Below are 12,328 nucleotides of genomic sequence, written 5' to 3' on the forward strand. Positions count from 1 at the left end.
GGTGGCCTCCTCGCCAGGGCAAGCCGGGTTGAAGCCCAAGTTTCCACAGCACTGTGTGTGCGTGGCTGTCACTGTATCTACCTTGGGGACAATGAATGTTCACCATGAGTCATGGTTTTGTTTTCTGGGCTCAGCCGCCTGTGGTCTGGCAGGAATTGAGGTCTGGGATTTTGCAACAGCTGTTGATGTCACCTGGGAAGGCACTGAGCAGGCAATGGGATAATTTTTATCAGCTCATGAGCACAGGCTTTGCCTGCCAAAAGGCTGCATTTCTCAGCTAGAACAATAATATTCCTATCTGGAACCAATGTGGACTCGTAACTGCCTTGTATGCCAGGGTCTAAATTCTCATTTTATGCTACATAGTCTTAAATTGCTCTCATGCCTCTAATTCCAATTTACGGGGTACTAACTCCTAAAGGGCGCCGCTGTAACATCGTTTCAGATGCTACCATACCTTGGAGAGGATCATCAGCAGATAGGTTGGAGATAGAGTCTCATTCTATCTCTTTAACTTCAAATGACTCTTTTAAAATGCCTTTCTTATGGCTTCAGGGAGCAGCCACACCACTCGCTGTTCAGGGCTTTCTGCGTAATACTCAACTTCTCTCTTTCAGGCAACTGTTCCAGGATCCTTTATGTCACCTTTTAGCCCCAGTCTTTCCAGAGCTCATTTTTAGCCCATCCTGTGAGGACGTCTCTCTAACCTCTTGATCTTGCATTTGCCTTTCCCTGGGCCTTTTCCAGCTTCTCCGTGGAGAGAGGCACAGTGTCCTTTGGACTCCAGCCATGGGAGAAAGACTAATGATTTGATGGCCACAGGCACTGCCTGTTCCCTCCGAACAGCAAACAGCAGTGACGAAGGGATGCCACAGGGGCTGCTCCCGTCTCTCTTGCTGTGGGAACCCGTATTAACATGTGTGGTATAACACAACTAATTTAGTCAGCAGCTGTGACATGAAAACTTAACCAAACATACTTATTTAGTACATCAAAGATCTGTGCCATAATCAAGTTCTGGAAGACAATTAAGGGGGAAAGTCATAACAAGTCTGTCAATATCACTAATTGGGAACTCATCAAAACTTTCATTGAAATGCCTTCAAAATAGCTTGCTTATTTAAAGGCAGTCTGGTGGTAACAAAGGGAAGTTTGAAGGCAAAAAGCAATTTCATAGATGCAAGGGAGAAGAGTGGAGTGAACACTTTTATTTAGATCATTATCTAATAAGATTATCTGTCTGTTGTTTCCAGACTCAAATACTCAAATAGCATTGACAGAAAATTCTAGATAAAATGTATTGCATCAAAATTGAGTGGTTCTCACTTTGACATTCAATGATCTAATTTTTATAGTGCTTCTTGATCTCCTCAAATGCAGACCTATTATCACAAAGTACTGACTCCAACACTAATTCTTCTACTACAACATTTTTTTTTTCGGTTTGGTTCTATAGAGTTCTTAAGGCTTTTGGTCTTGAGTCCTGTATAAGATGAATATGATTCTAGGAGGTATCATACCTTTTGTTATTATCAGTGGATATTTCAGAGAAAAAAATGAAACCATAGGATAGATTTATTGTCAGAAGAAATAACAGGGAGATTCAAGAGGAGGTATGGAGAGGCAAAGAGAGAGCAAGGAATGGAGTGTGTGTGTGTGTGTGTGTGTGTTGAAAGTTGGGGAAGTGGCAGGAAGTGATTCTAAAATGGAAATGTCTCTTCTTCCCCCATTCAACTGCTTCACAGTTTTGCCAAAAGTTGGCCCTGCCTCGAAGATCTCTTGCAGCTAACTTATCTACCTCTTATTCTTCCATCCTATTCAACTTACGAGCTACGAGGAATGCCCACACTAGCTGCTCTGTGCATCAATCAGAGAAGAGGTGTTGAAAAGATAAACAGGGAAACTATAAGTTGCTGAATGCTATATAGGGACAAAAATAACAGTCTTGTTCCAAGAAGGGCCATATTATCCAGATCAGGCCACAGGTAGCCTATTTCCAGGACACGCTTGGGAGTCAGTCATGACTCCCAGAAAGGGAATGACTGCACACAATCCCATGAGAATCCAAGCATGCCTTCCTGATGAAATGGCGTGCCAGTGTGCCAGCAGATTAGGGCGTCGTTCTGGGACAAAGGGCAACATACGTGGGCTATTCCGAGAAGGCTAGAAACTCATGACTACCCCTCCCCCAAATTGGTCCTGACAATTTAATCTTCATGGGGGCAACGAAGAAAAAGAACATGTTGTTAATATAATTTTCATTTTTCTTTAACAAAGCTGATCATTCTTTTCTATTTATCATAAGTTAACCTAACAAAAAGCAGAAGAAATATTTGCTTTTGATTATATGCATTGTTTTTTTCCCCCCAGGATACGAATAAGGGAGAATATTGAAAAGAAGGAACCAGAAGACATAAACCAGGCCATATCCTGCCACTTAGAAGGAATTAGAATGCTTGGAGCAATATCATAGACATCTGTTGAACACCCATTCTTTTGGTCTACCGCAAACTGGTTTGCTCCAAATCATACATATGAATATGTTGTTCTCCAAAAAATGAAGGCTAATACCCTTATTTTATTTTTGCCATTTTTCTTAAAGAAATGTTCACTTTCACCAGACATACAAAATTATAGAGTATTTTTTAACTCTTGCCTATTGGTTCTTCTTTAAAAAATTAAGATTCCTAAACTTTACTTTTGAGCTAATTTCTATAATAAACAAAGTATTATGGTTCACTGATTATTTTCCTCTCAGTTGGAACATCTCATTCATTTTAGTTAGTGTTTGGTATGAAAATATACACTTGTTTCATCCTGATTGTTTATTCTCATAAACTGTAAAGAATAAAGTCTGTCTAAATAATAGTTATGCTCCACGAGATGTTTAAGCAAAGGAGGAAAATTTACAAAAAAATACTATATTGTGGCTAGGACACTAGGATGGCAATAAAATCAACTTTTATCGCCCTCAAAAGTAATGCTACCTTGACCAAACAGGGGCCACTGAGATGTCCATCCCTCCTGAAAGGACCACAGCCTTTGGCTCTGCAAATTCAGATGCCATCTTTTTGACCGACCCCAAATGAAATGACACTGCTTGAACCAGGGCCCAGAACCAGATGTCCCTAGAAAGGCAAATTGTTTGGAGTGAACTAACAAGGATTCTAATCCACATCAGGCAGAGCCACTGGGTTGGACACTGAGCAGTGTAAGGAGCTAATCAGAATTGATTCCAGTATGACTAAGGGAAGGTCCACAGCACCTCAGGGATTTGAATTCCGAAAAGAGCTACTTTATGGTGGTAACCAAAAACAAAGTGGACTTCTTGACACAAACTTACCCTTAATTAAAAAAACAGGAACTAGGAAGCACTAGCTAAAGTTTAGGAATTGTTTTGAGTCAACTAGAGGAAGAAGTAAACTCAGTAAGCATTTGTTATTTGAAAATGCTGAGTCACAGGTGAAAGAAGGGTTTATTGTAAATTCATGGTTTATGAATCCGTGATGTATCATTAAGGCAGCCTCGTATACTTTCTGTGGTTGATGTCAGCAAAGTTAATTATATCCTTTCATAAAGCAGAGGCTTGTTTCTTAGAGCTACAAAAGGTCATCTAGTTCAGTCCCCTAATTTTACAGAGGAATAAAATAAGTCTCAGAGAGGCTAAGCGACTTGAATAAGATCATACAGCCAGTAAATGGCTCAACAAGGTGCCAGACCAAGGCACTGATTTCCTAACACTAGTATTTCTCTCCAGGCCAGTATTTCACAAATTGTGTCCTAGGGTATACACCTTCCTCCAGGTGCTATTAAAAATACACACATGCAAACACCAATATACACATCTGTATCTCTCTGTCCCTATCTATCTAGCTATTCCTTTCTTAGCAATTCACAATGCATATTATCATATTTAAAAATCTGAGTAATCTCTTAGTAAACAAATCTGTTTAATTTTCATAAAAGCCCAACTTGTTCCAAACTTACTTGACCATGAAGCCTTTTTTTGCCACACAATAGCCATGGAATTAAATCATGAAACTTCTGCATCAAAACTTCATTTATATTCATAATTATTCCATTTAGCCCACTGCCTCATTTTTTCAGCCTAGTTAAGTCAAGCTAGAAATATAGGTGACATACACATAAAAGTAGATTCTCAAATAAAACCCTACATAGTAGCTTTCACTTAACCAACTCATCAAAGCAAAGGTGAAATCCCAAGGGACCATCTATGCAGACATGCTCTATGGCACAGAGTCAATGGTTATGTCTGTATTTTTATTTTTAGTGAAGACAAGAGTTTCACTCTGTTACCCAGGCTGGAGTGCAGTGGCACAACCATAGCTCACTGCTGCCTTGAACTCCTGGACTCAAGGTATCCTTCTGCCTCAGCCTCCTGCACCACCACACACCCACAATCTGCATTTGTATATACTATTTACAAGCTAATACAGCCTGGGTCCACTTTTTTCAAAGGTAAATGGTCATAACATTAGACGTATACCATCTTACTTGCATAAAATTTTCTTTGACACTTATAGACATTTTTGGTATAAAACAGAAAGTGATTATTACATACAACAGAGTTATGTTTGTAGATTTTTAATCTATCTTTAGAGCACATTTTGCATTAGCTGTTAATTTTTAGCTCTAAATTAAACAAAAGGAAATTCAAGCCAATAGCTTGTAGAGATTTATGAAACTCCATTCTATTTTAAAACCTATTGGTCAATTCCTGTGGCATTGTCATTTCACCTTTGTAAAATGGAGATATTAGCCTGTTAAATGGCATGGAAATTCTTATATTATTAAGTGGGAAAAAAAACAGACCTGGAAAGGCATCATTTGCTTTTGCCAAACATGGTAGAAGCTTCTGTTGAGGGCACAGATACTCATCTCGTCCCTTAGGGTAGAAGGATTTCTAGTAGAATCACACAGATGCCACCATTAAGGAGTCGTCTGAATTCCCCTGAGATGAGCATATTTCTTCCCATGAGCACACAGACACACTAAACTCACAAATACCTGGACAGTACCTCATAGGCTCTGGTAAGTTAATTTAGTGTGTCAACTGGGCTAACTGGCGTCCAGAGAATGGGTAAAAAACTATTTCTGGGTATGTCTGTGAGGGTGTTTCTGGACAAGATCAGCATTTGATCAGAATTTCCTTATTCAGTAGACTGAGTAAAGAATCCACCTGCACCAATGTGGGCAGGCATCATCTAATCTGCACAGAGCCTGGATAGAACAGAAAGGTAGAGGAAGAGCTAATTCTCTCTCTCTCCCTACTTGAGCTGGGATGTCCATCTTCTGCTCTTGGACATCAGTGCTTTTGATTCTCAGACTTTTGCATTCTGGAATTTACATCAATGCCCCTTACCCCGGTTCTCAGGCCTTCAGCCATGGACTGAGAGCTAAGCCATTAGCTCCTCTGGTTCTTAGGGCTTCAGACTTGGAATAAATTATACCACTGGCTTTCCTGGTTTTCCAGCTTTCATACAGTGTCTTGGGACTTCTCAGCCTCCATGGTCTCATGAGCCAATTCTCATAATATATATTAATTTTATTCAGATATATCTCTATCTATCTATTTATATCCTATGGGTTCTGTTTCTCTAGAGAAGCCTGACTAATACAGATTTTGGTACCAAGGGTGGTTCTAAAAGAATAGAACTCTTTAAAAGAGGACTATTTTGAATTACTATTTAGAAATCCTAATGACTCTATTTCCAGTAGTAAAAAGAGCACTGACAATCCATGGCATGGGCCCTTCATAGAGATATGCAAAGTATCTGCATTAGATACCCCCAATCAACCACTTATAAGAGCAGGGGGCTGAGTAACTCTGTCAGTCCCCTCAGATGGAGGCACCAGACCTTAATCTTGTGATTGGTTGAATTACAACATAGATTGATCTCCCAGCTTCATGGAGTGTCTACTGTTATAGCAAAGGTATTCATTGGGAAAGAAGTGATCTTAGATATTGGGATGGAGACATACAGACAGATCCTGGTGTAGCTGGTGACATTTAGTTCTAAATTCTGATAAATCTTCTCTGCCAGTAGAAGAGACTGCCCTACTTCCAGCAAAAGTAGCTCCCCATCCCCCACCTCACCCTCGCCATGCTATCAGCCTTTCTGCCTCCATTTGAGAGCATTAACCCTTCATTGCCTCAGTAAACAGTCATGGGCTCCTCTATGGCAGTTGCTAAGCAAGACAGTGTTCATTCACCTCAGCACATCTCCCCATCACCCCTTTGCTTCTACACCTATAACTAGACTCAAGTTTCAATAGACCCCAAAGTTGGGGCACAACATATGACCCATGAGAGAGTGTGCTACACTCCAAAATAACCACTTGTGTGTTTTAATTTGTATAAGAAGAAGTCCAAGGAACAAGTATGGGAATGGATATTAAGGATGTGGGATAATGGCAGAAGGAACGTAAAATTGGAAGAGGCCAAATTAATAAATAGATATGGGCCCACTAGGCAGAGATTCTGCATTTACTTGTACAGCTCAGGGAATTAGAAAGGGCTCTAACAGTTTGATTCCAAACTGTGGGTCAAAAGACCACTCACCTTGGCCAATCTCCCTTGGTATATTATAGAGGAAGAGATTCAAAGGCTGAGGGCAATTAGAATGTTAAGAGTGGACATGTCACTTAAGATCTACTCACCCACACTAGGAGGGTCTAGAAAACATACTCTCCACCAATTCTCTGAGAAATACATTTGTAAGTGGATCCCCAGCATCCAGGAAGAGCTCAGTGATCCTTCTTTGTAGGCCAGACCTTCGAGCAGAAATCACAGTCACTCAAGTGTAAAACCTAAATGCATCAGAAGTAATCAAATCCTAGGGTGGCAGGGGTCAAGTGGTGGCACTTAATTGCCAGAGGCAAGGTGGGAATAGTTACATAAAAGACAGCAGCAGTCAGAATGATCTGACTCTCCCAGGCCTATGAAATTTACAACTTACTGGTGCTATTCTTAGAAGTGAGGAATAGGAAGCCGACTGAAATATTACTTCATTTGTATAAACAGAAAGTGAACAAAGGTCTAATTGCAGTCATAAAAACAGAGAGTTATGGCCCCTCAATTAATTCTCAGACTTTAACCAGTTTGCAGACTCCTCGAGGAAGAACTGTGGTACTCTACCAAAGATTTACACTGTTAATCTCTCTCCTAGCTTTCCAAAGGGATCTATCCCCTTTTACTAGAATACCTGTATACCAAGGAAAAAGAAATAATCGGACATTTCATCAACTAGTGGACAATGGCTATAAACTAAAGTTAACTCTTGAATAACGTGGGCATCGAGACACTGACCTCTGTACCATCAAAAACTGCACATAACTGTTGACCCCTCAAAATTTAACTAATAGCCTACTATTAATGGAAAGATTTACAAATAGTGTAAACAGTAAAATTCACACATATTTTGCATATCTTCTACCATATTCTTACAATAAAGTAAGATAGGGAAAGGAAAATATTATTAAGAAAATCATAAAGAAAGCCATTGCAGTACGTTGAGCTCCACAGAAACGAGTGAGAGCCGGAAGGGCACTGGGGGACTCTGTGCCTCGCTAAGGAAAAATAACTAAACGTGAGCAAAGGAGCTGACAGGCAAGACAGGCAAGATGTCATCATCTGCATTCTTTGTGCAAACTTGTCAGGAGGAGCACAAGAAGCAGCACCCAGATGCTTCAGCCAACTTCTCAGAGTTTTCTAAGAAGTGCTCAGAGAGGTAGAAGACCATGTCTGCTAAAGAGAAAGGAAACTTTGAAGATATGGCAAAGGCAGACAAGGTCCGTTATGAAAGAGAAATGAAAACCTATATCCCTCCTAAAGGGAAACAAAAAAGAAGTTCAAGGATCCCAATGCACCCAAGAGGCCTCCTTCGGCCTTTTTCTTATTCTATTCTGAGTATTGCCCAAAAATCAAAGGAGAACATCCCGGCCTATCCGTTGGTGAGGTTGCAGAGAAGCTGGGAGAGATGTGGAATAACACTGCTGCAGGTGACAAGCAGCCTGATGAAAAGAAGGCTGCAAAGCTGAAGGAAAAATATGAATAGGATATTGCTGCATACCGAACTAAAGGGAAGCCTGATGCAGCGAAAAAGGGAGTCATCAAGGCTGAAAAAAGCAAGAAAAAGAAAGAAGAGGAGGAAGATGAGGAAGATGAAGAGGATGAAGAAGAGGAAGATGATGGATAAGTTGGTTCTCGTGCAGTTTTTTCCTTCTCTATAAAGTATTTAACCCCCCTGTACAGAGCTCACTCCTTTTAAAGAAAATAATTGAAATGTAAGGCTGTTTAGCATTTGTTTTTAAACAGTATGGTGTCCTTTTTTGTACAGTTAACACACTACCAGATGTGTCTTTAGATAGCCCCATCCTGGTGGTATTTTCCATAGCCACTAACCTTGCCTGGTACAGTATGAGGGTTGGAAATTGGCATGGACATTTAAAGCAGGTTCTTATTGGTGCACAGCACCAATTAGTTATCTATGAGATGGGAGTTTTTTTCATCTTCAGCTGTCTCTGATGCAGCTTATATGAAATAATTGTTGTTCTGTTAACTGAATCCCACTCTGTAACTGCAAAAAAAAAAAAAAAAGCAATTGTTTTGATGACATTCTGAATGCTTCTAAGTATATACAAATTTTTATTTAAAAAAGAAGAAAATCATTAAGATAGAGAAAATCATTCAGTGGAAGTGGATCATCACAGAGGCCTTCATCCTCTTCATCCACACACTGCGAAGGCCGAGGAGGAGGAAGGAAATGAGGCCTCATCTCCCCATGTCAGGGGTGACAGAGCGAAGAGATGGTGGGGGCGGAAGGAGACGCAGGAGACCAGACACACGTGGTGTAACTTTAAGGAAATGCCATCATTTCTGTCTGACGATTCTGCTTCATCATTTCTCTAAAAATGTTTCCATACAGTACCAACCCTTCTTCCACTGTTGACTTTAGTCTCAGCGCCTGCATTATAGAAGGGTTCATGTCGTGAGATAAGTCAAAGCAGTTGAATAATTGAAACCCTCGGCCAGATTGTCTAATGTTGATGTGCTTCCTGGCGCGGCTTCTCCTGCATCTTCCTCCTTATCATCTATCACTGATTCCGAAACACTTATCAAGTCATCTTCTGTTCATTCCTCCGCTGTGGTGCCTATCAGCTCCTGCATTTCTCCAAGATCCATACCTTGAAAGCCTTCACCCACCCCCACCTCATATCCACAATCTCAGGATTCCCTTCATTGGCTCTGTCATAAATCCTGTGAATTCATGGACAACATCTGGACACGGTTTTCACCAGCAGGAATTTATTCCGTTGTTCCAAGTTTGATGGCTTTCAAAACTTTTTTCTATAGCAATGATGGGTTTTTAATGACATAATTATTCCAGACATTCCTGATGTTCTATCAAGGTCTATAGCACTGACAATCCTTTCCAAAGAATATTGTGTGTAATGAGTGTTAAGGTCCTTCTAACACTCTGATCTGGAGGCTGACTTAGAGACCTTGTGCTTGGGAGCAAGTAGACCACTTTAATATCCTTCAAATTCATTGGGTTCTGGGTGGCCAGAAGCATTGTCCAATATCAAAAGAATCTTAAAAGGCAGTCCCTTACTGGCCAGGCACTTCCTCACTTCAGGGCAAAGCATTGATGGAACCAATCCAGAAAAAGGGTTCTCATTGTCCAGACTTTTTTTTTGTTTGTTTTTGTTTTTGTTTTGTTTTGTTTTTGCACAAGCAAAAGACTGGCAGCTAATGTTTCTTTTCCCTTTAAGGCTCTGGCATTCGCAGCTTTATAGATGAGGGCAGTCCTCATCATAAACCTGACTGCATTTGCACCAAACAGTAAATTATTCTGTCCCTTCCTATCTTAAATCCAGTGCTGACTTCTCTTCCTTACTAACAAGAGTCCATTGTGGCTTTTGTTCCAGAAAAGGGCACTTTTGTCTGCATCAGAAACCTGCTCAGGAAGATATCCATCCCTCTCAGTGATTTTTTAATGACATCTATCTTGGCCAGCAGATGCTGCTTCTCCTGATATCTTGACTTTTTTTAAGCCAATCCTCTTTCTAAAATTTTCAAACCATCCTCTTCTGACATTGAATCCTTCAGCTTTAGATCCTTCAAACTTCCTTTTCTTTTAAGTTGTCATATAATGACTTTGCTTTTTCTCAAGTTACATTGGAGTGTATAGCTGTGCCCTTCTCATAGCCATCCTGCACCCATATAAAAGTTACATTTATAGCATGAGATAAAAAATACTTCCAGAAGTGCAAGATTCTCATGTCTGCTGGCATAGCTGGAGTAAGGCTTCATGCAATTTCTTTCCTTCTCTCTCTCTCTTTTATTTTGTTTATTTACTTATTTTTTGGCAATGGTTCTCATGCTAGATTTTTTGTTAAGAGACAATATTTCTCTCTATCATCCATGCTGGAGTGGTACAGTGGCCCAATTATAACTCATTGTAACCTCCTGGGCTTGAGTAACCTCCTTGAGCCCAAATTCCTGGACTCAAACAATCCAACTGTCCTAGTGTCCAAAGTAACTGGGATGGTAGGTGTATGCCACCATGTCTGGGTTTTTTGTTTGTTTGTTTTTTAATTTTTTGTAGAGACAACATCTGCCTTTGTTGCCTGGGCTGGTTTCAAACTTCTGGTCCCAAGTGATCCTCCTTCCTGAGCCTTCCAAAGTGCTGAATTTACAAGAATGAGCCACCCTGCCCAGCCAAGGATTCCTTTATCTTAAAATAGTGTGCAGCCACAGCTTCTGACTTTAATCCATATACAGTACATACCAAGAAATTCAGCTTTTTTTGGATAATGCCATGACTTTGGTCTGCTTCCTGGGAGCATTTCGATCTCCACTAGTGGCATTTCATATGGGTCCTATGGTGTTATTCAAGATGTACAGGCTAAGCAAAATGAAAAATACAAGAGAACTGGTAGAGATTACTCTTCACTGACATACACAATTTCTACTGGCGAGATGAAGTGCTCAGGTTACATGATCAGCATCACAGTGTTTTAAGTGGATCGTGACAATACTTTAGCTCCCTGCAATAGCAACAGAAGGTGGCTGCAAAATCATTACGTGTGTAAAGTACAAAGTACAGTCATGACTTAATGCTGCATCTTTACATTTGTTTACAGTTCTCTCAACTGCTAATGGCACCACATATGGTCTGTGTTTCTATACACAAGTTTTGATACATTTTAACTTTTTTTTTTGTTTGTTTTTTTGTAATTTTTTTAAAATTAAATCTTCGCTGGGTACATCAATGCAATCATGGGGTACAATGTGCTGCTTTTATATACAATTTGAAATATTTTCATCAAACTGGTTAACACAGCCTTTGTGGCATTTTCTTAGTTATTGTGTTAAGACATTTACTATTTACATTTAGTAAATTTTGCATGTACCCTTGTAAGATGTACGATAGGTGTGGTCCCACTGATTACCTTCCCTCCACCCATTCTCCAAATTTTAACTTTTTTTAAAGACTGAGTCTCACTCTGTCACTGGGTAGAGTGCTATGGACTTATAGTTCACAGCAACCTCAAACTCCCAGGCTCAGATGATCCCCTTGCCTCAGCCTCCCAAGTAGCCGGGACTACAGGTGCCTGCCACAACACCTGCCCAGTTTTTTTGTTTTTAGTAAAAAAGAGTTTCATTTTTCTCAGGCTGGTCTTGAACTCCTGAGTTCAAGCAATCCACCCGCCTTGGCCTCCCACAGTGCTAGGATTGCAGGCGTGACCCACCACACCTGGCCTGATAAGTATTAACTTTTTATGATAGATTTGTGCACATTTTATGTTAGTAGATGATAAAATAGACTAGTAGCTGTATATATTTTAAGGATTCGTAATATTTATAACCTTCTCTTAATTTTCTCACTATTTCTGGGTTATGTGGTTCATCTGCAAGTTTTTTTTCAAACTGACACAAATCTCCAGAACATTTTTCAATATATTTCTTGAAAAAAAAAATCCACATGTAATCCACATGCAGTTCAAACTCATTGTTCAAGGGTTAATTGTCTATTGGTTCCTGGAAATAATAATAGGACTCCAGTCACAGTCAGTAGGTAGTGGCTTATGGAGGTCAGGTGATGGATGTAGTTTTAGTTCCTGTCTGTCTCACAGTGGCAGTAGTAGGCCCAGAACACATCCTACTTAATGCATATTGGAACTGACATGCTTAGGGGCTGGTGGAGTCCCCACTTTGGCTCCCTGACCTGTGGAGGGAGGGCTACTTTGGTCAAAAAGGCCACATAGAAGCCATTAAAGCTGCCTCCACCTAGGAAAATAC

The sequence above is a fragment of the Otolemur garnettii genome, unplaced genomic scaffold, assembly GCF_000181295.1.
Source record: "Otolemur garnettii isolate 467f Iridium unplaced genomic scaffold, OtoGar3 scaffold00076, whole genome shotgun sequence".
Classification (NCBI taxonomy): Eukaryota; Metazoa; Chordata; class Mammalia; order Primates; family Galagidae; genus Otolemur; species Otolemur garnettii.